The sequence below is a fragment of the Tursiops truncatus genome, chromosome 9, assembly GCF_011762595.2.
Source record: "Tursiops truncatus isolate mTurTru1 chromosome 9, mTurTru1.mat.Y, whole genome shotgun sequence".
Classification (NCBI taxonomy): domain Eukaryota; kingdom Metazoa; phylum Chordata; class Mammalia; order Artiodactyla; family Delphinidae; genus Tursiops; species Tursiops truncatus.
This window is the reverse complement of record NC_047042.1, coordinates 104,390,121-104,415,882: the sequence shown is the minus strand read 5'-3', so window position 1 is coordinate 104,415,882 and position 25,762 is coordinate 104,390,121. Positions and strand designations below refer to the sequence as shown.

Sequence of the window (25,762 nt, the reverse complement as noted above, 5' to 3'; positions counted from 1 at the left end):
CAGTGCGCTGCAAGTGGAAGTTCATCTGATCAGATGGATGGGTGGATGGACGGGTGGATGGAGGATGGAGGATGCGGACGTAGGGGATGGGGGCATGGATGGGGGAATGGGGGGATGGATGAGAGATGGACGGGGGATGGGGGGATGGAGGGTTGGAGGATGCGGACGTGGGGGATAGGGGGATGGATGGGGGATGGGGGATGGATGGGAGATGGATGGATGATGGGTGGATAAGTGGGTGGATGGTCAGATGGATAGACAGGTGGGTGGGTGGGTGATCAGGTTGTCAGATGAAGGAATAACCACACAAGCAAATGCAGCTTTGGTGACAGTATTGGAAAGACTCTGGGGAGATAAAAATGGTCTAGGCCAGTACGTTGTGTCATGGCATGGGCCATAGGAAGCTTTCTACATCTTCAAAGTCAGGAAATGCATATTTTTGTTAAAACACTTGTTTTATTTTATTTATACTTGTATGGAAAACTTAGAAAATGCAATAAAACAATAAAATTACAGTAAAACAATAAGATAAAGTCACTAATATTCTAATAAGCCATCCAGATTTGCTCACGAGTTGGTATTTCTTTAAGAAGACGTGTATGAGACACGCTTCACAGAGAGTTTTATCTGGCTTTTTACTCAGCGTGTGTGGCATTATCAGATGGTCTTTAGAACATTACTCTTAGGAACCTTAATTTATCTATTAACCAATCTGCTCTTGCTGAACGTTTAGGTTGTTTCCAGAACTTTTATAAACCTTGCAGCAATTAAAGTCCTTATACATAAGTTTGATCTCTGTGACTTATTTCTTTAGGACACATTCCTAGAAATTTAACTACTGTGTCCAGAGGTGCACAGTCTCTTGGTTCTTATTATCCAGGGGAGCCGCTGTCTCCCCAGATCCCAGGACGTCCAGGAAGGCGGTGCCTCTGATGTGCTCTTAGCAGCACTGAGACGGCCATTCAGCTTGCGTTTTTGGCATTCCTTAAGGCGAATTATGGCGTTTTTCATTGCTTTGATTTGTGGGTTTGAACTCTTGTAAAGGCAAACATATGTTCTGATGCTCGCTCATGAATTGTTCTGCTTCTGGGAGTGATCTGCTCAGAAACCTTTGTCGTCTCTCTTCCTTGTGGCAAACGTCCTGGGGTCTCTGCGTCTCAGTTTCTTTGTTGTAAGTGTTTGAAGTGCAGAATATGAAACTTTGGTGCATTCAAATATATTTGTCATTTCCTTTCAGATTTTCACCAATTGGCTGTCACGTTCAGAGGGTTCTTGATCTTCTTGGTCAGTTCAATAGGGATTTCTTCCTTTAGTTTTCTTATGGTTCATGTTGTTCCAGTTAATCTTTTAATTCATCTGGGTTGTCTTGGGTTGCTGTCGTCATATATTGTGAAGTGAGGGATAAACATGGATTTTTTCCCCCAAATAGACCCTCGTTTGTTGAGTAACCCATCACTGGCCCGGTGATTTGCTACGTTTCCGGCAGCTGTGTCATTAATTTTGCCTAAAACGAGGCTGCCCGGTGGAGAGACCTGCTGAACCCTTCTGTAGAGCCTTGAGATTTTCACGCCGGCGTCTTCTCAGACCTGGAGGCTCTTCTTCGAGTCTCCCCTTGCTCTACTGGCGAGCCTGGCCTCCTTCCCAGTGACGCCCAGGCCTCCTGGGCCCTGCAGCTGCGCCCTCCCCATGCTGGGGCAGCACTCCCCACCCACAAGAATCCCAGCTGACCGTCTCCCTTTCCTTGCTTTGTCTCCACCGCCAGGCCCGCTCTTTGCCTTCCTGACTGTGTACCTGCTTTGCTTGCATTTCACCCCGTGTTTAGTCACCGCCTGGGCCTCTGCCCCGCGCCGTGGAGACCGTGTCTCCGCCAGAGGCCGGCACGGTTGTCCCTGGTCTAGAACGTTCCTCCAGACACCCCGGCGCTGCTTCTTGCCTCTGCTCCTGGCTGTTCCCAGGCGGAGACCCGTCCTTCTGGTGGCTCCCCAGCCCCGGCCCGTGTCCTGTGCTCTGGTAGAGCCCCCTCCCCAGACGCACTGCTCACTTGGGGGTTGGGAGAACACTCGTTTGCAGCAGAAAGGCCCCATTTCCAAGGCAGGTTTGGTCAGCTTTCCTGATGATAAAATCCACCAGTTGGATGAGTTTTGACAACCATGTACAGCTTTGAGCCCTGATCCAGATCTAGAACTTTCCCAAGCCCCTCGGGGCCCTCTCCCTACCCCCCCGGGGCTCTGGCCACCACCAACTTGCTTTCTTTACTCTAGTCCTGCCTGTTGTGGAATTTCGTAAAAGTGGGAGCGTGTGGGATCCAGTCTTCTGTTTCTGGGGTTTTCCGTGGGGCAGGTGCTGGGCGCTCCCCTCCTCTGGGCAGAGCCTGAGGACCAGCGGGTGGCCTGTGCCCCCCCTCCCTGTGCCTTCAGGCCAATGAGGAGCAGTGGGTTGGGGGCAGGACACCCCCCGCCTTCCACATGATGTCCAGAGGCCGTGCAGCCCTCCAGCTTGGCTCCCCGGGCCCAGGGACACGCGATCCTGAGCCCCGAGGCCGGCTGTCTGCAGGTTGACGCTGGTCGGGTGCTGCCAGAGAGCAAAAGTGAGGCCACGAGACCGTATTTACACACGACTCACACTTAATGGGTTTCCTGGGGGTTTGTCTCTAATTTTTATTGGAACATAGTTGCTTTACAATGTTGTGTTAGTTTCTGCTGCACAGCAAGGTACATCAGCTATACATATACACATATCCCCTCTTTTTTGGATTTCCTTCCCATTTAGGTCACCAGAGCACTGAGTAGAGTTCCCTGAGCTATACAGCAAGTTCTCATTAGTTATCTATTTTATACATAGTATATATGTACGTAGTGTATATATGTCAATCCCAGTCTCCCAATTCATCCCACCGCCGCTTTCCCCCTTGGTAGCCGTACGTTTGTTCTCTACATCTGTGTCTCTATCCCTGCTTTATAAATAAGACTGTCTACACCAAGTTTTTCAGGTTCCACATATATGTCTTGATATATGGTATTTGTTTTTCTCTTTCTGACTTACTTCACTCTGTATGACAGTCTCTAGGAGGAATCAGTCTCCCTGACTTCAGACTATACTACAAAGCTACAATCATCAAGACAATATGGTACTGGCACAAAAACGGAAACATAGATCAATGGAACAAGATAGAAAGCCCAGAGATAAACCCACAGACCTATAGTCACCTTATCTTTGATAAAGGAGGCCAGAATATACAATGGAGCAAAGACAGCCTCTTCAATAAGTGGTGCTGGAAACCTGGACAGCCACATGTAAAAGAATGAAGTTAGAACACTCCCTAACCCCGTACACAAAAATAAACTCAAAATGGATTAAAGACCTAAATGTAAGACCGGACACTATCAAACTCTTAGAGGAAAAGGTAGGCAGAACACTCTATGACATAAACCACAGCAAGATCCTTTTTGACCTTCCTCCTAGAGTAAGGGAAATAAAAACAAAAATAAACAAATGGGACCTAATGAAACTTAAAAAGCTTTTGTCCAGCAAAGGAAACCATAAACAAGACGAAAAGACAACCCTCATGTTTAATGCCTCTTCTGGGCCGTTACACTGAGGGTATTGACGCGTTTACAGGACGCCCTGGATGATGAGAAAAAGCCAGGCTCGTCTCAGCGGCTCTTTCCTCCTGGGATGGGGCTTCTCAGCCAACGAGGGTCTCCCATCCTCTGAGCTGCGTCACCCAGGCCGTCCCTGCGCCTCCGACACACCTGGCTCCTTGTGGGGAGTGGCCAAGCTGAGCCCCCCGGGCCCAATCCCATGACCAACAGAGCTGGGGATACAGGGCAGGAGGGTCCAGGACCTCAGTGGGAGCCCATCCTCTGCCCCTCTGGGCTCCAGGTGGAGGGAGGGTGTGAGGCTGCAGGACCAGCCCCCAGTCCCGTCCACTTTCCTGAGCACAAGCATTCTTCAGGCACAGTGGAAAATGGAATTGTCAGGTCTGCCCGCTTTCTGCCCTGATTTGGCTCGCGAATACCTGCTGCTTTGTGGAGCTGAGCGACTTGTTAGTCCTCAAGTTTCCATAAGAAAGAGTTTGACCAGAAGAAATGTGGAATACTGATTTCTATCTGGAAAGAGATCCAGGTGTATCGGTTAAAAGCACCCACGGCCAATCATCGTCTCCAGCCCTGCACCCGGATCCCGGGTCCGCCGTCATGTCCATCCGCCCACCACCCCCGCTTGAGGTCCCTCGGGACAGACGCCTCCGTCCGCCTTCCTGCTGAGGAATCTGGTGACGGACGTTGTCCTGACGACTTATCCACTTTCCCTTTGGTAGTTTTCTTGCCGCCACATTTGAATTTACCCCAGAGCTCGGGTTCTCTGCGGCTGCTTTTACTACTCGGAGGAGAGCGGGTCCAGGTTCAGAAACATCAAGGCTGGGCCTCCAGCGACAAGAGAGCCTCCAAATCAACCCCAGAGTCCTGCTCGAAACACGTGGTTTTGAGGACTGCCACAGACCGTGCATCTTCCCTCGCGCCCTCCCTCCCCACACCCCTCGTCTCCTTCGTGTGCTTTGGTTTCCTCCTTCCTTTTTTTTAATGGCGACTTTTGTGCAGACAAGTGCAGTAAATCTCTGGGTTTCAGGAGAGCTTGAGCGCACGCGCCAGTCGCGCAGAATACGGGTCCTTGGACGTGGTGGGGACATCGATCAGCTCAGCTGAGCCCCCGAACCTCCTTGCCTTCCACCTGCTGCTCAAATTCGTATGGAAAATAAAAACAAAAGCCTTCCGTCTCCAGTTTACAAAGATGCAGCCATCCTTAACAGCCCCAAATGGATTAGAGCCGCTGCATCAGCAGAGCCCACTTAGCAAAGTGTGAAACAGTCACAGCACAAGGTAATTTGCAAAATGCAGTCGCCTCTGATCAATCTGAAATAATCCGCCTGTTTATAAAACAGAACATAAGAGGCGCACCGAGCCTGACGCCAGTTACGCTGGTAACATGGTTTTAAAGTGGCTCCCAAACCCCAGCGCCTGGGGGCTGGCCAAGCGTCGGAGCCGCCTGGCAGGCCCGGATGGTCCCTTTCTGGGGAGACCGGAGGAGAATTAATCACATGGTTGTGGGAGCCGTTTCCATCCTAGGGAATTAATGGAGGCGCCGGACACCGAGCACGACTACCGTGCTGCCCGGCCGCGGCGCCCATACAAATGCCAGCAGGAGCCGAAGCTTGTCCCCCACTTGGTCAGCAAGCACGGCCCGCCGCGGGGGCGAGTGTCCGTGCCCCCTTCAGGACTCCGCTGGCTCAAACCTTGGCCCTCACTGTGCTTCAGGTTCAATTCCGGCTCTGCAAAGGGCTCCCTCCAAGGAGCGGCAACCGCTGCCTCGTGGGACGAACTGTGTGTTCCAACATGTGACACCTGTAAGGGGACGTGAGCCTGGGGGCTGCACCCGTCCCTCCCTGGGCCTCTGTTCCAGCCCCGAAGCCGAGAGGAACTCAGTAGAGGACGTTCGTTTCTCAGGGTGGTTTCCTGAGGGCTGAGTGTCTCCCCGAGTCTGACCTGGTGAAGGCGGCTCTGGCCCCTCCAGGTTCCCCCACACTCTCTCCCCATCCCCCGTCCCCAGGAGAGCTCCCAATGTCCAAGCCCTTTAGAGCTCTTCCCTCAAAGCATCAATCTGCACCGTTAGACGCTTTGAAGAAACAACAGGAAAGCCAGGGAGAGGGCTGACCCCGCAAGCGGGTATCCCAGCCGTCCCTACGGTGGTGGCTTCTGTCCCGCGCTGTCACAGGACGTGAAGCCGTGCCCGGCACCTCCCCCCTCCAGCCGGGCTCATGGCAAAAAGGAGGAGTCCCTCTGCACGTTTCTCCTTTTACCCTCGATTTTATTTTGCAAATTTCAAACTTGCAGACCAGCTGAAGGAAGAGTGAAGTCAACCCCCGTTCCTGTTCATCCAGATTCACCAGTCGTTAGCATCCACCCCGTCACTCATCTGCTACCTGGATGAAATTGTTGAAAGTATGTTCCAGACATGAAACTCCACCGTGAAGTAAGTTTTTAAACGTGTGTCTTCTTCTACATCATCGCCCAAAGCACAGCATTGACGCAGTCATGTCATTAACACAGTTTGTGGTCAGATTCCCCCGCCTTGTCCCAATTACGCTATTCATAGCTACTCTCACTTTTGATCCAGACTCCAATCAAGGAGCAGTGCTGCTTCCTGTTGTCACACCTCCTTAATTTTCTTTATTCTGGAACACTCTTCCTACCTTCTAATTCTGTTTCATTTTTAGTCGTTCCTAATATAGTGGTTTTTAAAGACACGGGGCCAGCTGTCCTGTGAAATACGTCTCGATCTGGGTTTGTCTGATGGTCCCTCAGGGCTCAGGTGCAGAGGAAGGGTTTGGGCAAGAGCGCCGCACATGTGGGTCTGCGTGTGCCCCCTGGGGCGCCACGTCGGGAGGTGGATGGCGTGAGTTCCCCCAGGTTTGGGCAGCGCCGAGTGGGCCTCCTGGGGAGTGTGGGGTCCGGCACGTTGCTCCGCTAGGAAGGAACCTTCTCTCCTTGGTAATTAGCCAGTATTCTCGGAGATACTTTGGGACAGTGGGACCCCCCTGGTGCCCTGCTACCTCTCCCCGGGCGCCTCTTGTTTCTGGCCGAGTGGGGAACCTTTACGCGGAGGAGGCTGGGCACTGCCTGTGCGGCCCTGAGGTTCTCAGTGGCGTCTCCGGCGGCCGTGCAGGCACAGAGGTGCCAGCACCTCGTCTCACGGAGGCTGGAGCTATCGTGGGGCCCAGGCAGGACACCGAGGGGACCGGCCGGTGGAGGTGGGAGGAGTGTTGCAGACCGGCGCGCTGGGGTCTAGAAGGCATGGCGCTTTGGAGCCGGAGGACAGAGAGTGTCCCCGAGGGGAGGCTGTCCTCCCAGGGGGAGAGCCTGTCCGGGCGCGTCTCGGGAGAGGAGGGGCTCCAAGGGGCGGAGGACACCATCATACTACAGAAGGCAGATGTCTGGACGGCATGGCCTTTGCCCAGGGCCGGGTGTGCACCTCCCCGATCTGTGTCCTTGGCCAGGTGCTCGAAGGGGACCAGACAGGCCCTTCTGGGGGAACCCTGGGACACGGCCGTCCCGTCGGGGCCTGGGCTCTTCAGCGAGCGCCCAAGCAAGGGCCTGCGGTAGAGCCTCGTCCAGGCCCCGCTGTAGACGCGGCACAGCTCAGAGGCGTGGTCCTTTCCAAGTGTTTGGATGAGGCCTCCATAAACGTAACCTTCCACCAGAGTTCCCTGTTAGTCTTGCTAGAGCCGCTGAACAGCAGAGCTTTCCTGCCATTTAATGGCCCTCCTCTGGGGACACCCTGTGGGGCACAGACTCACCAGCAGGTGGTTCTCACGCCCTGGGCATGTGAGGTCTTGCCCACGCACACGTGGTCACGTGTGTGCCTTAGGGCAGCGTGACCGCGGAAGGGTCCCCAGATCACAGCCTGATTGATGTGAAGAAGCTCTGTTTGTCATTTTTAAAGACACCTACTTACCAACCAACTTTGTGAATCACTGTCAAATGTGGTCTTTCTTTTGTGCGCCAACAAAGTCAGGGTGTAGGTAGCGCCTATGCGAGCAGCCGCTTCGGGGATGGAGGCCTTAGTCAGGGAGTAGGTAGCGCCTATGCGAGCAGCCGCTTCGGGGATGGAGGCCTTAGTCAGGGAGTAGGTAACACCTATGCGAGCAGTTGCTTCGGGGATGGAGGCCTTAGTCAGGGAGTAGGTAGCGCCTATGCGAGCAGTTGCTTTGGGAATGGAGGCCTTACATGTTCGCCTTTGACTTCAAATGGCTTCTCTTTGTAGAAGTCAGTTTATTATGGATGCTTCAAAGTACACATCTAAGGCAACAAGTTCAAGCCGTCCTTATCAAATGTATGACGTATTTCAAAATTAAGCGGCTCATGAGGACGCCGGGCTCAGGAGAGCAACACGTGGGGAGGCGCTCCAGACACATTTGAAATTAAAATAGTGTTTAGTCTTGAGATGAGGATGTAATCAATTTCCCTTAGAAAATTATGAGAAGTGAGATGCAGGGAGAAATGTGCTTTGAAGAAACAGTGATGCCATCTCGTGTGAATTCATGACTCGAAGCACCTGCCCCTGGAGATGATGGTCGCAGCGCTGCACGAGCCCCTCTCCGTGGCGTGGATGCATCTTCTGCTGCCGTGCCCCCCTTCCCCTGACTCGGGCATAATCAGGAGTCCCTGACCCAGGAGCTTCCCCTGTAACCTGTCAGCTGTTTGGCAGGAAGTTGGTACCTGCCATGGAGTGAAGTTGGCATGGTTTTGTTTAACTTCTCGTAAGCACACGTTTGACTCAAGTTTTCACATCTGCAATAACCAGAACCCCCGCCCGGCATCTGCCTGAGCTCTGGACCACCTCTGCCCACTTCCCTTCACGCCACCCTCTGGGGCTGGCAGGGCTGCCAGTCCGAGAGGTGGCGGACAGGCCAGGAGCGGGTGCGCACGGGCTCATCTCCTGCCTGACGGCCCGCTCGCTACACACGCCGGCTCCTTGTCTACTTGAACTCTGACGTGAGTCCCTGAAATGCAGATCGTGTCCAAACGCAGACGCAGTCCAAGGCGAAGAGAAGACCCCCCAGTATCCAGACGGGTCAGAAACGGAGGCTGGGGCTCCGGAGGGTTTGGTAAGAGGCCTCAGCCCAGCCGGGCGGTGCCGCAGGTCCAGGGAGGTCTCGGTGGTGCCCGTGGTCTGTCCCGGGGCTCAAGACATCTCCCATGGACGGCAGCTGCTCTGATCAGGACCCGTCTGCCTTGTCTGCCAGGGAACCCGAGTGGCTACCCCGGGGACCCACGCGATGGGAGCTTGATGACGTATTAGTGAGGGAGGGGAGGGAGGAGGACGGGCGTTCTGGCTCTTTATTCACGGGTTTTCATGGGTGGAGAACGTCATAAACAGGTTATCAGCATGTCCGCATGTGTGCTCCCAGCCCTGTTGCCAGGAGGGGTCGCAGACCCTCCTGGGTCTGCATCCCAGCCCCGCCACTGCTGGCATTCTCGGCGCCTCTCCCCTGGAGAATCTGCCGCTCACAGCACTCGGGATCTGGAAGCCTGGTTTATGGTTCAGGAAACTCGCTAAATTGCTCCAAATAAGGCAGCCAGCCTCCGGTTCTTCACCTCGAACTCCCTGAAACCAAGGCCTCTGGCTCTGACCAGCCGTGATCGCTTCTCTCTGCTGCTTGTGCCGTACGTGTCCTGCTGCCCACGGGCAGCCCTCAGCCAGCGCTGGACTAAATTCTCCGAGTCCGTGAGGTAGTGCCCGTCTCTCAGATGTGCGGTCCGAGGCCTAGAGCAGCTGGCCGTCGCCGCTCAGCGTCGCTCAGAAAGGGACCCACTTCCACGGCGTCCACCCTGGGCGGCTCCTGCCGGCAGGAGCAGACTGGATCTGAACTTCTTTGGCTGGATTACATCCCTGCAAGCCTGGGTCTGTCTCTTGCATCAGCTCTGAGTGAGACTGAAGGACCACTTCCAGGGTGGGAGGCCCCTTCTCTCCCTGCCCCTCATCCTGCAGGAGCCGGAGCTGGACTGCAGCGCGCACGGGGAGGGACAGCCGTCGCCTCAGTGTGTGTGAGACGCTGTGATGATTAGAGGCTGTTTTCTTCTAACCCAGAGAATCAGGCTGGTCCCAGCTCGTCTGAAGCTGGGGAAACTTAACCTGAGGAAGGAGGGGAATCAGGACCTAACGTGCTCTGTGGTGGGAGGAGGGGAATCAGGACCTGACGTGCTCTGTGGTGGGAGGAGGGGAATCAGGACCTGACGTGCTCTGTGGTGGGAGGAGGGGAATCAGGACCTGACGTGCTCTGTGGTGGGAGGAGGGGAATCCGGACCTGAGGTGCTCTGTGGTGGGAGGAGGGGAATCAGGACCTGACGTGCTCTGTGGTGGGAGGAGGGGAATCAGGACCTGCCGTGCTCTGTGGTGGGAGCTTGCTAAGATTTTACTCTCTTGGTGGTTTCTTTTCATGTTTTCTCTCTGACTAACATGAATAGGGGCCTAATATGGTCTTAAGTCTTATGCTGAAATGGGGGCAGGAGGAGAAGAAACGAGAGGGGCGGGAAACAGGTGCAGCCACGCGCGAGCAGGGTCGTGAAGGAACACGTGCGAGAGCGTGTGCGTGTAGGTGTGTGCTCAGACACGCGTGAGCGAGAGAGGCCGCCGCAGCACAGTGTCGTCGCCCTGTGTCTCCACACCGTGTCCCCTCTGCGTGTCCCAATGTCCCTTTTTATAGGCACTGGTGACGTGGGATCAGGGCCCACCTGGGGGGGCTCACTGCAACTTGATCGTGTGCAGAGACCCAGTTTCCCACATGAGGTCACAGTCAGTGACCTGGGGGTTAGAAATGTCACATCTTTCGAGGGGACACAATTTAACCCACGACACCCACGGACACTGGCTTTTGCGCCTTGGTGACAAGTTTTCTCCAAGTTGATCCATAAATACTAAAACGTCAGTGGAACTGTCGGGCTGTACCTTCAGTTCCCACGCACAGAGCCCACGTCTAGGCCCAGGTCACAGCGGGTGATGGGCCGGGAGAACTGCTGCCTTGGGACAGGAAGGGCTGGGGCCGGGACAGCCCTCCATCCAGGCCCCTCGGGCAGTTCACCCCACCCTCTCAGCCTCTTTCGGGACCCCACAGCCAGACATGTCCCCTAAACATGCCTGTGGGCGACCTCAGGGCAGAACGGGTGGAGCTGGTGAATCCCAGGTGAAAGGAAAACCACAGAGCCGAGCCTGTGGTCACGCCTCCACCTTCCAAAATCAGGGAGAGGGAGATCCGCACCGGAGCGGAGCGAGTCATGCCCACCCCCACCCCGTTCTCAAGGGCGGAGTCTCCTGAGGTCACACCCACTGTCAGGTGCTAACAGTGATGATTTGCACGTGACCGTTCAGCCGTACTGAAAGGAATACTGAAAGTTGGGGAGAGAGCTTTCTATCTGCTGGCTCTGCTGGGAGTTAAGTGCCTGAGTCTCGCACTGTTTTAGGACCCCAAACCAGTTTGAAGATTGAAAGAAGTTTGCACTTTTTTCATGTCTCATTTTTTGAATAATGGAATTCCCGTGGGTGTGGGGCTGGGGGTCTGAGGGTGACGATGGTGAGGGCGCGAGGGACACCTGTGCAGGACCCTAACCCCGCCCGAGGCCCCGCCCTCCGCTCTGCCAGCCCTGGCCCCAGCAGGTCCCTGTCCGCACTGTCACCCCCTCCCACCTCCCATCAAACCCGCAGGGCGTCCAGCACAGGGCAGATCGCGTCATGTGGATTTGGTACTACTTGGGGGCCACCGACTGGCCGTACTTCCTCCACAGGGATGAGCACACTCTGTGCTGCATAGATGTGCTCTGGGAACGAGCAGAGGGCGCGGGGCCCAAGGGCACGCCCTCGTCTGCCCACTGGACGGAGGGGAAGCCGGGGGTCCTGAGGAGGTCGCAGGCTGCAGCTCTCCAGCTATGGCTGCAGAGGCAGAGCAGACCCCTGGGGCCGCCGGCCGCGTGCGGCGCCTTCCCTGGGGACAAAGCCCGGGCCAGCTGGGCCCAGAAATGCCGTGTTGCTAGTGGCCCCGGCTGGCCCGTCTTGTTAGGAAGGACAGAGCTGCACCAACGCACAGGAGGGGCGGCCTCTGGACACCTGGGTCGTGTGGCAGTGGTTCTCACGGGGGGGGGGGTCCCCGGAGCAGCAGGAACTTGAGGGAAATGCAGAGTCTCGGGCCCCACCGCAGACCCAGTGAACCAGCATCTCTGGGGTGGGCCCAGCATCGGTGCTTTAACCAGCGTCCAGTGATTCTGAGCCATGGCCAGGTTTGAGAACCACCTGCCGCAGGTGTGCTCACCGTGTAGACAGTGACACGGGGAACAACCTCAGTGCAGGGGTGGTCCGCGCGGAGCAGCGGCCATGGGGTGCTGAGGCCCGTGTGTCAGCGGTGACGGGCTGCCTGCCGGCGGGGTTTCCCACATGGTGACCCCAGGCACCTCCCCCCTCCTGCCTGAACCTCTCAGTCGTCCTGCCTCCCAGGTGCAGACTCCCGTGACTGTGTCACTGTCATTACTGGACGCATTAGGAATGCCTTTGGCTGCAGGTAGTGGGCCGTGAGGGCGGTCAGGTATCTCACTGGAAATGGGAGCAACGACGGGGGGCCTCCGTAGCACTTCCTGCCACCTCCGCCCTGTGCGCCGGAGCAGCAAGGCCTCGGCCCAGAGCCGGGGCAGCTGGGTCCCCTGGGGCCTCGAGTCTAAGCTGGTAGCGCCTCACCATGCAAGGAGGAACTTGGGGACTTTGTTTTTGTAACTGCGATCCCGGTGCTGGACCAGCCACAGGGGCTCCTCTCCGACGCCTGCTGGTCGCTCTGGTGCCCCTCGCTCACGGTGGTGCCCTTGGCCCAGCTCGCATCCCCCCACCTGCCCGCACCTCGAAAGCCACATGCCGTCTCGCCAACCCCGGGCACCATAGAGCTCGTCGTAAACAACAAGCAGTGGAAACCCAAGACCATTGGGCCCGAGTAGCAGGGACTGCAGGGTGAGCTTAGAACGGCATGTTCAGTGACTATTAAACAATCTCGTGAGAATTCCAGCCAAGCGGCTCTGACTTCCAGCGGCCCCTCCCATCCCGGGGCAGGCCCAGGGCCTTGCGGTAGGAGCTTCGGAGCAGTGACCATGAAAACACGCACGTTAGCTGTCCACAGGTCAGACCTAACTTTAAAATGGAGCTGATCCTTGCTCCGTGGAACAAGTTACGTCCGTTATATTTGTTTGCAAAGAAGATTTTCGTTAAATATTTTCTAATAAAGAATCTCCTTGGAGTCGGAAGCCTTGTGCAGGCAAGCTGTTGAGGTGCTGGTCCTCCCGGGACACGCCGCCCTCCCGGCCTATCCCCAGCCCGGCTGGGGCCCTCTCCCCACTGGGGGGCCTCTGACACCAAACCAGTCGACTGTTTGCTGAGTCACAGCCGCAGGATGACCTTACACGTCCGGACGTGCGAGGCGGCCTGAGGAGCTGGAAGGTAGAATACCGAAGTCTGCAGACCGTGCCGGGCCTTCGGGCGACAGTGGGACGTGAGGTCTTCACAGCCGTGGGAGACGGGGCGGAGCCGAGCCCTGAGCCCAGAGACGCTCCCCCCACCCCACCCCACCCACCCCGACCCCCGGCCCTAAAGCAGCCCCCGCGTGACTCCTGCTCAGATGCGTCGTGAAAGGCCTTTTGGCGGGGGCAGTGGGGACGCTCTCACGGGAGGGGGTGGCGGGCCACCGGGCTGCAGACGTCACCACCTCCTCCTGGGGCCCCTGCCCGGGTGTGCATCACCCCCGCGCCCTGCGCCTCCACAGGGGGAGCCGTGAGGCCCCGGGGGCCCTGGGCGTCTCCAGCCACCACTCTGGACCCGTGGACGCGGCTCCTGCATCACCTCGTCGTGAGGCTCTGGTCCTCCTGTCCTGGCACTTCTGCGGGCATCTTTCTGCCTCTGTGTGACCTCTCTCCGTACTGACTCACGTTGCCACGGGCAACTAGACAGAATGGAAGAAAACCCGGGTCCTGCGCTGGCCTGGGTCTCACCAGTGGTTGCTGGCAGACGAGGCCAGCCCGGGGCGCGTCCAGGCGCGGGACCTTCTCTGATGAGCGGGGGCCGGATCTTGCCCCCCGGTACGAGCCCGCCCGCGGCACCTTTCAGACCCAGCGCCCACCATCGCGGCAGGGGCACCTTGCCCTCGAGCTCAGCCCCCGGCCACGTCTGTCCTTCCCGTCCTGCCTGCGCTCGGCCCCATGTGGTCAGCACAGGGCTAACCCAGCAGGGCCGTGTCCGTGAGTCCTCCCCATGGCTCAGGGAAAGGCGGTGCCCGTCCCAGGTGAGGACCAGAGCCCTCCGAGCCCAGAGCTGCGCTGTGGCGGGTTTGGACCCAGCCTGCTGAGTCCCAGGCCCGTTGTCAGAGCCCCCTGCGTGGCCTCGCTGGTTGGAAGCCACCCGGCTCCCGGCTCCTACGGAAGGTGTCCCGGAGAGGCTGCTTGCACGGGCTGAGATTTTCCTGGAAAGAAAATGAAATAAAACAGACGGCCGTGCTGCAGAAGTCCCGGGCGGGCTGAGCTGAGCTGAGCCCTCCCGGGAGGCCCCGCAGTTGGTGCCGAGACGGAGGGGGCAACGGCCACATGGGGAAGGTGGGCAACCCCACCACCCAGAGCACACGGACCCCTCCTCCACGCTCCTGGGCACCCCCTGCACCCTGTGGCCGTGATCCTTAACCCCATCTAACCACCGAGCAATGCAGGATCCTCATGGGACGTTCGGAGAGTCCCGCAGGCCACGAGGACAAGGAAAGTCACCTGTCGCCCCGCCCCCCAGGAAGCGGCTTCACCTTCCTCCTGGGCATCTCCCTGGGCTTTTTGCGTAAAAGTGGGACCACCAGCTTTTGCGCATTGAGCTGCGGAATTTAACAAACAGCTCACGTTTCCCGTGCTGTGTGTGCACCTGCTCTCGTACCCTCGGGGTTCTCCTCTCTGTTGCATCCAGGCTGTCCCCCTGCACCGGCTGCCCCGGCGGGAACCCCACTCCCGACCAGCCAGAGGAGACAAGGGCCCGTCCCGCCTTCTCTGAGGCAACTCGCGGCCCTAAAGTGCGTGCTTACGGGTTTGCTGTCTTGTTGGAGGGATAATACCACGCATGTGAGCAAGGAGCTCAGCGCGTGCCCGGCCGACGGCCGTGCCGGAGTCGCTGCTGTAATCCCTCACCATCTCCTTTCAGGCACCTGTTTTCCTTTTTAAAATCACAGATGCTCGTTAGAGGCGAGGGGCCGGATTCAAATGATAAGCCAGGATGAGGGTGGAAAGCGAACAGGAATTTGTGACTCTGAGCAAAAGATGGAGGGCTGCTGGATGGGGGGCGGGGACAAGTTTTCCCCATTTTGATGCCAGTTTGCACAGTATTGGTTCCAAAGGGAAATCTCAACGCAAAGGGAAGATGACAGTAAACGCCTTGGGTTCCTTTTCCTTGAGCTCAATTGCTATTTCCATGAACCCCTGTCTCTCCCCTGTTGTAGGTCAGACGGATGAAATTACAGGCCTCTTTTACTAGAAGTTAAATGGAACTTGGCTGGATACCTGGCGGTCGTGGGCTGACCGTGGAGGACTGTGGGCATCTCTCATCTCTTCCCGTGCAAGTTTCTCGGCCAAAAGACAGTCCCCCGGTTTCCTCTGGCAGTTCCTCTCTTTTTACAATTAGGAAAAATTCCGAATCATTCCGATCGGCTGTGCATTGATGCTGTGTGCACAGGCGCGTTGAAAGAGCTCTTTCCCCGTGCGCTCACGAGACCCCTCGGGAGGGGTGTTGCTGTCCCTCCAGGACCCCGGGGAAGGTGCCTCTGGTCTCCCACCTCCTAGAGGAGCACAGCTGGGGGCCGAGGGGCCACCTGGCGTCTGCGGAAGGTGGGCGGGAGTGTCGGCTCACACCCTCCGCCACAGCCCCCGACGTGTCTGCCTCCTGGGCCTGGGCCTGGGCCCCGGGCGGGCGCACGCGAAGCCTCCTGCCCCCCAGCCTGGGAGGCCCTCGGCCGGCCCGCCTGGGCTCTTGAGCGAGACGTGGGCTCGACTCTGACCAGTGCGCTCCGCCCAGGGCGCCTGGCCTCGCCAGCCCAGGGGCCTCGCACGGCCCCTCTGGGTTCCCTCTGACCAGTGTGCTCCGCCCAGGGCGCCCGGCCTCGCCAGCCCAGGGGTCTCGCACGGCCCCTCTGGGTTCCCGAGGGCACAGCGGCCACCGGACGCTCCTGTGTGACTTGGTGTCAAAAGTACCCGCCGCTTTGGGCCGGAGAACAGCAGCCCTGGATGCACAGCCCCTGCTGGGCGTGCGTGGTTCTGAGGACGGGGGCCGAGCTCAGCAAGACTTGTATGTCTGCTGGCAAAGGGTATCTTTCCCTTAAAAAGGACGCTGCTCCCCACAAGCTGAGCATGAGGACAGACGGTGCATCAGGGTCCTGGGAGCCGGTTTGGGGAGGGAGGGGCACTGGTCTCCATGGTGACCTGGAACGGCCTCTGCTTCCCCGGCTCTGCGTTTGGGCCTGGACAGTAGACGGAGGGTCTGGGGGATGGAGACAGGGCGGGGGGGGTCGGGGAAGCAGGAGTGGATTCGGGCAGGTTGAACTTGGTAGGTGGGTCAGCATCCCAGGGGGCCGTGGGGTCCGGAGAGAGACCAGGCCGGGAGGCCCCGGGACAGGCCGACAGGAGGACAGAGCCCCAAGGGGAGGAGCAGGGATGTGAGAACTAAGACCCGGGGTCCCAAGGCCTGGTGATGAGGGCTTGGGGGATGAGGTTTGGGTTTGCTGGGGTGATTTGCTGCCTGGGGGGAAACACTGACCTGATAAGAGCGGTTCTCTGGGTTCCCCAAAGTGCGGTTTAATGATAGATGGAAAGCCCCAGCCGCAAATCCGTTCAGCTTCCATTTTCCCGCCATACTGTGGGCTCAGCAGGAGGCTCTCAGGGCAGATCTGAGGGGCTGGGCTGGGCTCGCTCTGCGTGGAGCTGGCGGCGCCCGGGCCCAGAGCAACCGGAAGCAGTTCGAAGCCTCTGCTCCGGCCTTCAGGGCTGGGGACGCCCGCACTCCCTGGCCTTCGGAGGTGCTGTCCGACCTCCAAAGGCGTTTGTTTCCCACCCCATGGAAGCCCTGAACTGAGAGGTGCCTGGAAGATTTAAACCCCTCTGCACGTGAGGGTGGGAGACAGAGTGAGGCCGCAGGCTCGTCCTCCTGGGGGGCGGTGGGGGGCGTGGGGGCGATGGAATGATGGGGTCGCGGGTGTTTGAAGCATCTCTGAACTTCTGAGGACACCGGAGGGCCTGACTGTCTGCAGAGGACCTCGGCCTCGTCAGGAGGCGGCCCCTCCCGGGTCTGTCCCCTCGGTGTGTAGACACCGTCTCCTCCCCGTGTCCTCACGCGGCCGTCCCCCTGTGCGCATCTGTGTCCTGATCTCCTCTTCTTACAAAGACACTGGTTACACTGGGTCAGGGCCCACCCATGCCCTCATTTTACCTTCCTCACCTCTTTAAAGACCCTCTCCAAGTGCAGTCACCTCGTGAGGTCCTGGGGGGTCAGGGCTCCAGCATGTGAATTTCAGGGACACAGTTCAGCCCATGACACCCTCAAAGCTCCTCACCCATTCTCGGGGCAGGTGGTTTCAGCATGTCTGCAAAGCGCTGGTGAGGGCCGTGCGGTGCCCTCGCTGGACATTCGGAGAGCGGAGGGACTGCAAGTCCATGGTGCCTGACTTTGGGCAAATGTTTTGACCCGTCTGGATGTCGGGGGTGTTTTATCTGTAAAAACCGAGACTCGAGGTACTTAGCAGAATTGACAGGAAGAGAAATTTGCAATTGTGAGCGACTAGAGCCGACGCAGGGCTGCTGTCCCATGGGCGCCGGTCTGTCTATTGTCCCGAGGCCCTGCCTCACCCCCGCCTGCAGGCAGCACACGGGTCCTCTGTCTCGGGAGGGAGAAGAGGGGGCGGCCTCGTTCCCGCAGGTCCTGGAGCCTGGGCGGGACCATGGCAGGAGAGAAGGTGGGACCCAGGCCTCCCGCCAGGCCTGCCTCTCAGCGCACAGATGGGCGTTGGCTCATTAAGTCGGGACCAGCACAGAAACAGGACTTACCTCCTGCAGGTGGAGAGAGTGGGTTTGGAAAGTGAACCTAAGCCACTTGGATCTCCGCTCGGGAAGCTGTCCCTGGAGAAGACCTAGGCCTCACAGCCTGAATCTCAGGGCTTCGGAGCACGTGAAACGCTGGTCTGCACACACGGCTCCTCCAACTCGAGGCCTGTGGGCGTTTACCGCGGAGCAGGTGTTTCTGGTGCGTCCCCTACGCAGTGGCCGGCGCCACCGACACTAGGCACTCTGATAGGGCTGGGCTCGGGGGGCAGCCACGGGCCATGTCTCGCCCTTAAGCTCGGAATTCTCAGGACAAGCTCGAGGCACCTGCCCGGGTACGCGGTGCCGCGCCAACAGTAACAGGAAGTAACAAACATTTGCTTTTTACTGAGGTATAATTGACGTGGAACGTCATGTCAGTTTCAGGTGTAAATGTAATGGTTCGATATTTGTATACATGAAGCTTTGGGGTAAAGTTAATTTGATACTAAAACATACATAGTTGTATTAGAGGCCGATTGCAAAAGCCACTCCGACTTCTCGGATCAAGGATGGGACTCCAATCCACGTCCCCCGGGGTCCCGAGCCCCGGACAGGCCGCTCTGTGTGGGAGTGAAGGCGGCCGGCGGGCTGGGGTCCACGTAGCAGCCGAGCAGCCCTGGGCCCCGCGGGCGTCAGGCTCCCGAGGGTCTGCCCGCGGGTCCCATACTGTGGACGGCTGCCCTGGGGCATCCGGGGGCGTCTGCGGCAGAACCGTCCCGTGCCCGGCCGTCGGCAGACTACCAGGGAACTGTTCAGAGCGTCCCTCCTGGATCTCACTGGTAACAGTGAGGCTGCTAGGCTGCGTCTCAGCAAACGTCACAAGGCGTGACGCTGAGCCTCTCCGCCCCTCCACCGGCAGTGTTTCTCCGCGTCACCCCCGGGGAGCCCTCCCATCACGGGGCTGCAGGAGCGGGAAGGCAGGGTCACGACGTGGCCAGAGTCCCCCTCGGGCCCCTCCAGCCCCCCTTGTCCTGCTGCCCCACGAGCTGCTTTCCCAGCGGCCTCCCCAGCCCCACCCCGGGCTCTGCCTCCCACGTGGGGACCGCGAGTTCGCGGTCTGGGGCACGCAAGTCTGAGGTCACGGGGTCGGGGGCCACGCTGCCGAGAGGGTCCAGGGAGCCTCCTTCCTGCCTCGCCCAGCCTCAGGGTGGCCGGCCGGGGGCTGGTGGCCGCCTCCCTCCAGTCTCTGCTCCGGCCTCACATGGCCTTCTCCCTGTGTGTCCCTCCCTGTAAGGACACCAGCCCTCTTGGGGGTGTCCTGCTGTGATGGCCCCACCCTAACAAACTTCCCCTGCAGAGACGCCCTCTCCACACAAGGTCCTTCACAGGGACCCGGGTTAGGATGCCGACCTAGGTTCTGGGGGACACAGTGCCACCCACACGGTCCTCTGAAGTCAACCCCCCTCGTCCCACGGGGAGCCGCCCATCTGGACCCGAGTCCGGCCCGCCTGGGTCCCACACTGCTCGCTTAGACACGGCGTCCCACCTGCCCTGAATCGTAAAGCACCTGGTCCTCTGCTGCGTCTTCTCTTTAAACTGGCTCAGCTCTGAGAATCTTGGTACTCGTCTTAAGCAGGGGTGTCCATGAAATCACGTTTCTGATACACTAATATGTTTTCCTGATACACGTTAAAAGAAGCACATATTTGAAAACAGTTGTCCACAGTCTACCTAAAACCGACATTCCACACTTCAGGAAGTACGGGTGGTGGTAGATGCTGAATGTCTAAAATGTGACCCCTCCTAGGCAAGAGCTGCTCTTCGTCAGAAGCGCGTTCCACAAAGGTGTTTCCAGGGGTGGCCGTTCCGGGCCCAGGATTCGTCCAGTGGGAGGAGACTTGGGGGCCCGTGTACTATTCCAAAGGCCATGAGCTCTGGGACCAAACAGGCCTGGCTCAGACCCCAGCTCTGCCCTCCCTAACTTAGGGGCTTGGGTTAGGGTACGGAACCTCTCTCGGCCTCAGTTTGCTCATCTGAGCAGTGTGTGTGCGTGTGCGTGTGCGTGTGCGTGTGCGTGTGTGTGTGCGTGTGCGTGTGTGCGTGCGCGTGTGCGTGTGTAGATGATATACATACACATCTACACATCTACACATACACACATATACATATATGCAAGTATACGCGGACACACACCTATACATTTGCACACCTGTGCACACATACAGCTTTATACACGCATATACACGCGTATGCATGTGCACACGTGTGCAGACGTACATTTATACACATCTGCATGCGTGCACATATGTACGTGTGCGCACACATTTGTCCACATGTGCATATATACACACACGCACACGTACATACAAACATACACCCGTGTGTACACGTTTTTCACGCCTTCTGCTCTCCAGCGTGTGCTCCTCTCCGCGTGGCGAGCCAGGTGCTCCTCCCTGGGCCCTGGGACAGCCACAGCGACCGGCACAAACCATGTGGGGTCTGCCATGGCCTGGACTGTGCGCTGAGGCCTTGGCTCCCAGCTGGACGTGACCCCACCATCCGGGAGCCCTGGGGTCCCCAGGGTTCTGGAGCCTATGGTGTCCTCACAGGTGGCAGAACAGGTCAGAACTCGCCAGGCGCATCTGGGCCCTCCTGGCCCTTTTGAACAAAGCCCCGCCCTCCAGGGCCCTCTGTGTGTGGCGCCCACGGTGGGATCACGCTATAGGCCTCTACCCGTCGCTGTTTCCCTCCCGGTTTAATTACTTCTGTTCCACCTTTGCAAAATATGTTTCTTTTACTAAAGTTGCATCGTTGAGCTAATTAATTAAGATTTCTCTCTTACATATTAGTCATGTTGCGCCCTGCCCCCCTCCCCCGGTGAACGAGGCCAGGAGACCTTCCAGCTGACAATTCTACTGCACCTTAAATGCCAAGCTTTGCACGTCTGATGCACGTTCCGTGCGTCTGATTTTCCTCCCTGCTGCCCATTGAAATTCTTGGCATGTTTTCAAATCTTATTTCTTCTTTTCCCCTCTCCCTGAATTTTACACTCGCCTAATTTATAAGAAAAATGTGCTTTGAACTTTTAAGTAGGATGTTGGAGAATAAGCCATCTTTCATTCTTGAGAAGCTGACGTCCTTTTCCTTTTCTTTAAACCTTGAATTGCTGATATTCTGTCTATTTTTTTCTTCACTTCTTAACAAAACAAGAAGGTCTTTAAGAGACCTTCTGCGTGTGGGAGGGAAATTAATAATTATTATTAAAGAGGGAGAGCTGATCCTTAATTCTTAATGGAATTTGCGGTTTTGTGGAATTCGTGGAAAACGTGTCTGAGCGTATGGGCACGGCTGTCAGCTGCGTCCTGTGGTTTTGCTGTTGTTTTCAAGAGCTGAAGGGACAGGATCTTGGTAGTTAGCGCTTCACATGCCTCCACCACCCTGCGATGATTCGGCCAACAGGACCCTCTGGTCACTCTGACAGCCAGGACAGCGGAAGCCAGTATGAGGACAGAGAGCATGAATCACAATAACAACAGTGGGGAGAAAACAAACCCTCAGCTGGATGAGGCCCCGACCTGGGGCTGCAGGTGGGACTGGGGAGGGGGTGACATCAGAGCTCTCAGGAAAAACCACGACTGCAAAGGAGTCAGGTCTTCAAGTTCTGACCGAATGACGGCTGTTGGTCTCTTCCAGCACCTACTGGCCACCTGGTAGGGTCAGAAGGGCAGGAGGGAGAAGGGTGTGTGTGTGTGTGTGTGTGTGTGTACACACCTACACGTGTCATGATCTCATCATGAGCTGTTTAGTTGGGAACATAAAATTCCCTCTGGGAGCAATTCCCAACAAGTATCAAGTTGTTTCATGACCTGGGAAATTCATCTTTTCCGACCTTTGTCGCTGGCCACTACCAAGCTATGACACTGCAGCCTCTTCTAGTGGGGCTGGTGTGTACTTGACGAGGATGTGTGGACTATTTGGAGACCAAGGGCTTGAGCCTGCTTCTTAGGGAATCCCAGACTGCAATTTCTAAATTTCCCATAATGAGGTCTTTTATTTCAACTTTCAGTAGGTTAAGGATACATCAACATTACCCGCCCTTGCATCTATTTATACCAAATGATGTCAACAGCTCCTCTCGAGAGGCTTTTAGAAGATGTTTATTTCACCGTCGAAGGAAAATGTGAGTTGGCAACGAAGAACTTACACCAAAAGAAACAGTTGGCATGTTTTGCTGTCATGAAAAACCTGCCCAGAATGCAATTAAAGATCCTGCAACAGCTTCTGATCTCAGAATACATTACAAAGCTCTGGTAATTTAAACAGTGTGACACTGGCATAAGAACAGACCCACAGGTCAATGGAACAGAATAGAGAGCCTGGAAATAAACCCACATGTATATGGTTGACTCACATTCTACTAGGGCGCCAATGGGGAAAAGACAGTCTCTTCGATAAACGTTTTTAGGTAAACTGGATATCCACGTGGAAAAGAATGAAACTGGACCCCTATCTTTTACCATACATAAGAATCAACTCAGAATGGGTTGAAGGTTTAAACGTAAGACATAAAACTGTACAACTCCTAGAATAAAACAGAGGAGAGCTTCCTGACATTTGGCTTGACAGTGATGTCCTGGATATGACACCAAAAGCTCAACTAACCAAAGCAAAAATAGACAAGTGGGATTACATCAAACTAAGACGCTTCTGCACAGCAAACAATCAACAGAGTGAAAAGGCAACCTGCTGAATGGGAGAAAATGTTATCATACATCTGATAAGGGGTTAGTATCCAAAATATATAAGGAACTCCTACAACTCAATAGCAAAATAATAATCATAATAATCTGATTTTTAAATGAGCAAAGGATTTGAATAGATACTTCTCCAAAGAAAACATAGAAATGGCCAACAGATATGTGAAAAGATGCCTAACATTACTAATTATCAGGGAAATGCAAATTAAAGCCACAATGAGATACCACCTCGTACCTGTTAGGATGGCTATTATCAAAATGAAAAGAGATAACAAGTGTTGGCGAGAATATGGAGAAATTGGAACTCTTGTGCAATCTCGGTGGGAATGCAGAATGGTACAAAAGATTGCAAAACGTGTATGTTCCTAAAAAAACGAAAAATAGAACTGCCGTAAAATCCAGCAGTTCCACTTAGGCTTGGAATTGGAATCAGGATCTTGAAGAGATATCTGCACCCCCGTGCCCACTGCAGCATTATTCTCAAAAGCCAAAATATGGAAACATCAACAGGTGAACAAATAAAGAGAACGTGGTGTTCCCGTGCAGCGGGCTGTGATTCAGCCCCCAAAGAAGGCAGCCCTGCAACAGGTGCCAACGTGGCTGGACCTGGAGGGTGTGATGCTGAGGGAAATAAGCCAGCCACAGGACAGATACGCCTGATTGCATTTCTGTGAAGTATCCGAAACAGTCAAACTCACAGAAGCAGAGGGTGGAGCGCTGGTGGCCGGGGGCGAGGGGAGGACACGGGAGTTAGTAGTCAGCGGCATAAAGTCTCAATTATGAAGACGGACGAGTTCCAGAGACCGGCTGTGCGACCCTGAACCTGTGGTTAATGGCACTTAACATGTGCTAAGCAGACAGATCCCGGGTTACGTGTCCTCACGGCACACGGGAGAGGCCGCCGGGAGGGGGCGGAGTCGGAGGGGAGCCAGGCGCTGGCTTTGAGGGGGGGCGAGGGAACCCTGAAGGCAGTCCCGGAAGCTGGGAGAGGGAAACCAGCCCCGCGGTTTCTGCAGCAAAGCCATCTGAGACGTCTGGCCCCCAAAACTAGGTGAGAATAACTGTACAACAGTGATAAAAGCGTGCAAGTTTCCAGTAAGGCCGGTTTGCTTCGGAGGGAATCCGTGCACCTTCCGTGCCCTTTACCTGAGCCGCTGGGGCCCTTTCTGTCCCAGGCGACACAGTGACACCCGCCTTGCATGGCGGCGTCAACCGCCACTTCTCCTCCTGTGAACCCTTCTCAAACAGCGTTTGGCAATGATGATACCATGTCCATCAAGCGTCCCCAGAGTCAGTAATCGTTGTGCGCCTTTAAAGCGTGCACTCCTTCCTTCTTCCACGAGGACGTTGGCTTTCGAGCAGGCTGGAGACCTGGGCTCCTTACGACACCCTGTCACCCACAGATTTCTCAGCCCAGTGGGGCAGAAATGGCGATGTGTGCTGTTTGCACGTGGAGTTTGACATTTAAAAAAATCTATGCGGCTCCTCCCCCAGGGCAGCCTGGCATCTCTCTCCAGCGGATTAATGAGTCACTCCCACGACGCGTTCACGACAGAAAGAGCCCAGTGAATGAATCGCCATGGTCCTCTCTGGAAAGGAGGAAACAGTGCTCTCTAAGCGGTGGTGTTTATTCTGATTCACTGTCGTTGCTCCGGACGATGGAGAAGCTGGGAGACTGCTGTGGGAGGGGCACCTGGCGGAATCGATGACACTTCAGTATCTGAGGTTGGGATCTTGTTCTGACACCACTCAGCAGTGGGCTGATTTCTCCTCGGCCCTCGGCCCTGGAAATTAACCAGTCCCTGAAATGCCTGGATCTCACAGCCAGTGAGTTTCCGGATGAGGGTGTCAAGTTGCTGTGTTCACTTGCTGTGTTGCTGAGACACCCAGTGTGTTTCCTGCAGAAATTGTCATTGGAAAACTGTCACCTTACAGAAGCCTGTTGTGAGGAGCTGTCTTCTGCTTTGATTGTCAACCAGAGGCTGACCCACCTGTGCTTGGCCAAAAACAACCTTGGCGTTGGCGGGGTGAAAATTCTGTGTGAGGGGACGTTCTGTACCCCGAATGTCAACGACAGACCTTGGTGCTGTGTCACTGCGACATAAACAGACACGGCTGCAAATACATCTCAAAGCTTCTCCAGGGAGACTCCAGCCTAACAGACTGGGGCCTGGTCTCAACCCCACAGCCACTGGATTGTGTTTTCTCTCTGAAGTTTGAAGAAACCAGATTGTAGCCTGAAGTTCGTAGGGCTCTGGGGCTGCTCCATCGCCCCTTTCAGTTGCCAGGATCTCGCCTCTGCTCTCATTAGCAAGCAAAGCCCGGAAGCTCTGGACCTGGGCCAGGACATCTTGGGGCAGAGTGGAGCAGTGGTGCTCCTCGAGGCTTTAACACAGAAGAACGGCCCCCTAAAGGCACTCGGGTTGCAGATAGACACGTCTACCGTGGCAATCCGGAAGCTGTTGAAGGATATGAAGGAAAGCAATCCACAGGTGACGACTGAATACGGTAATGCCAGAACAGCCAGGCCCTCGGGTGGTGACGCCCTGTCCTGAACACCCCGAGATAACTCTCTCGCATGTCCGCAGAGGGGGCCATCTGATATCTGTAAGACACCTCATGAATGAAGACCGGGACATCAAATGTTAATTACTGGTTCAAAATGCAGAATTGAGCACTGGTTTTTCTCTCTCTGGTTTCTGGGGAATTCCGCACAAGTCACATACCCACTTGATGTTAAAATGTTCTCTCTCACAAGGATAAAAAACAAAAAAGCAAAGTGCTTTGAAAAAAAAAAAAAAAACCGAACTTTGTTCACTTTCCGGTTTGGAGTCACTTCTACCTGCACCGCATAATCACATGAGACGCACAGATCGCACTGTAACACCACCGTGAGGGTAAAATGTGAATTGGAGGTTCATATTTTAAAGGTTTTTTTTTTAAGTCCTCTCTTTAACAAAGTATTGATTAAATTTAAAATGAACCAGGGAAAGCAGGGAAAGCAGCCTGTTTCGCAGAGCGTCTACACCGGGCGACCCCGCAGGGACAGCGCTGCCGGATGCCAGATGCCTTCGGGGCGGGGGGGGGCAGGTGGCGACACGTCAGGTGAGCCTACCTGGCCATGTAACTCACGTTCTAAACGAGCAGATAATGAGCGATTCAAAGAAAACAGAACAGTGATGAGACAGAGGCTGCCTGCAGCGGGAGCCCCCGACCAGGGTGACGAGAAGCAGCAGCCCCGGCCCCCAGAGAAGAGCAAGGATGGGCAGCGCCGAGACCACGGCGGGTCTGACCGGGCACAGCTGGGACCGGAAGGCAGGCGGTCCGCGGGAGGCCACCAGGCTTGCCCAGCACCGAGGGGCTTCGGGTTCTGTCCCAACAGGTTGAGAG

At 56.2% G+C, this 25,762-nt stretch overlaps 1 protein-coding gene and 1 pseudogene across 4 annotated transcripts in view; both read left to right on the top strand.

Moving 5' to 3' along the window:
* PTPRN2 (protein tyrosine phosphatase receptor type N2) overlaps positions 1-25,762 on the top strand; it is a 689,600-nt gene that overhangs the window by 469,036 nt on the left and 194,802 nt on the right. The window lies entirely within an intron of this gene.
* The window catches only part of LOC141279602 (NACHT, LRR and PYD domains-containing protein 2 pseudogene), a 30,998-nt pseudogene continuing 22,091 nt past the window's right edge, over positions 16,856-25,762 (top strand).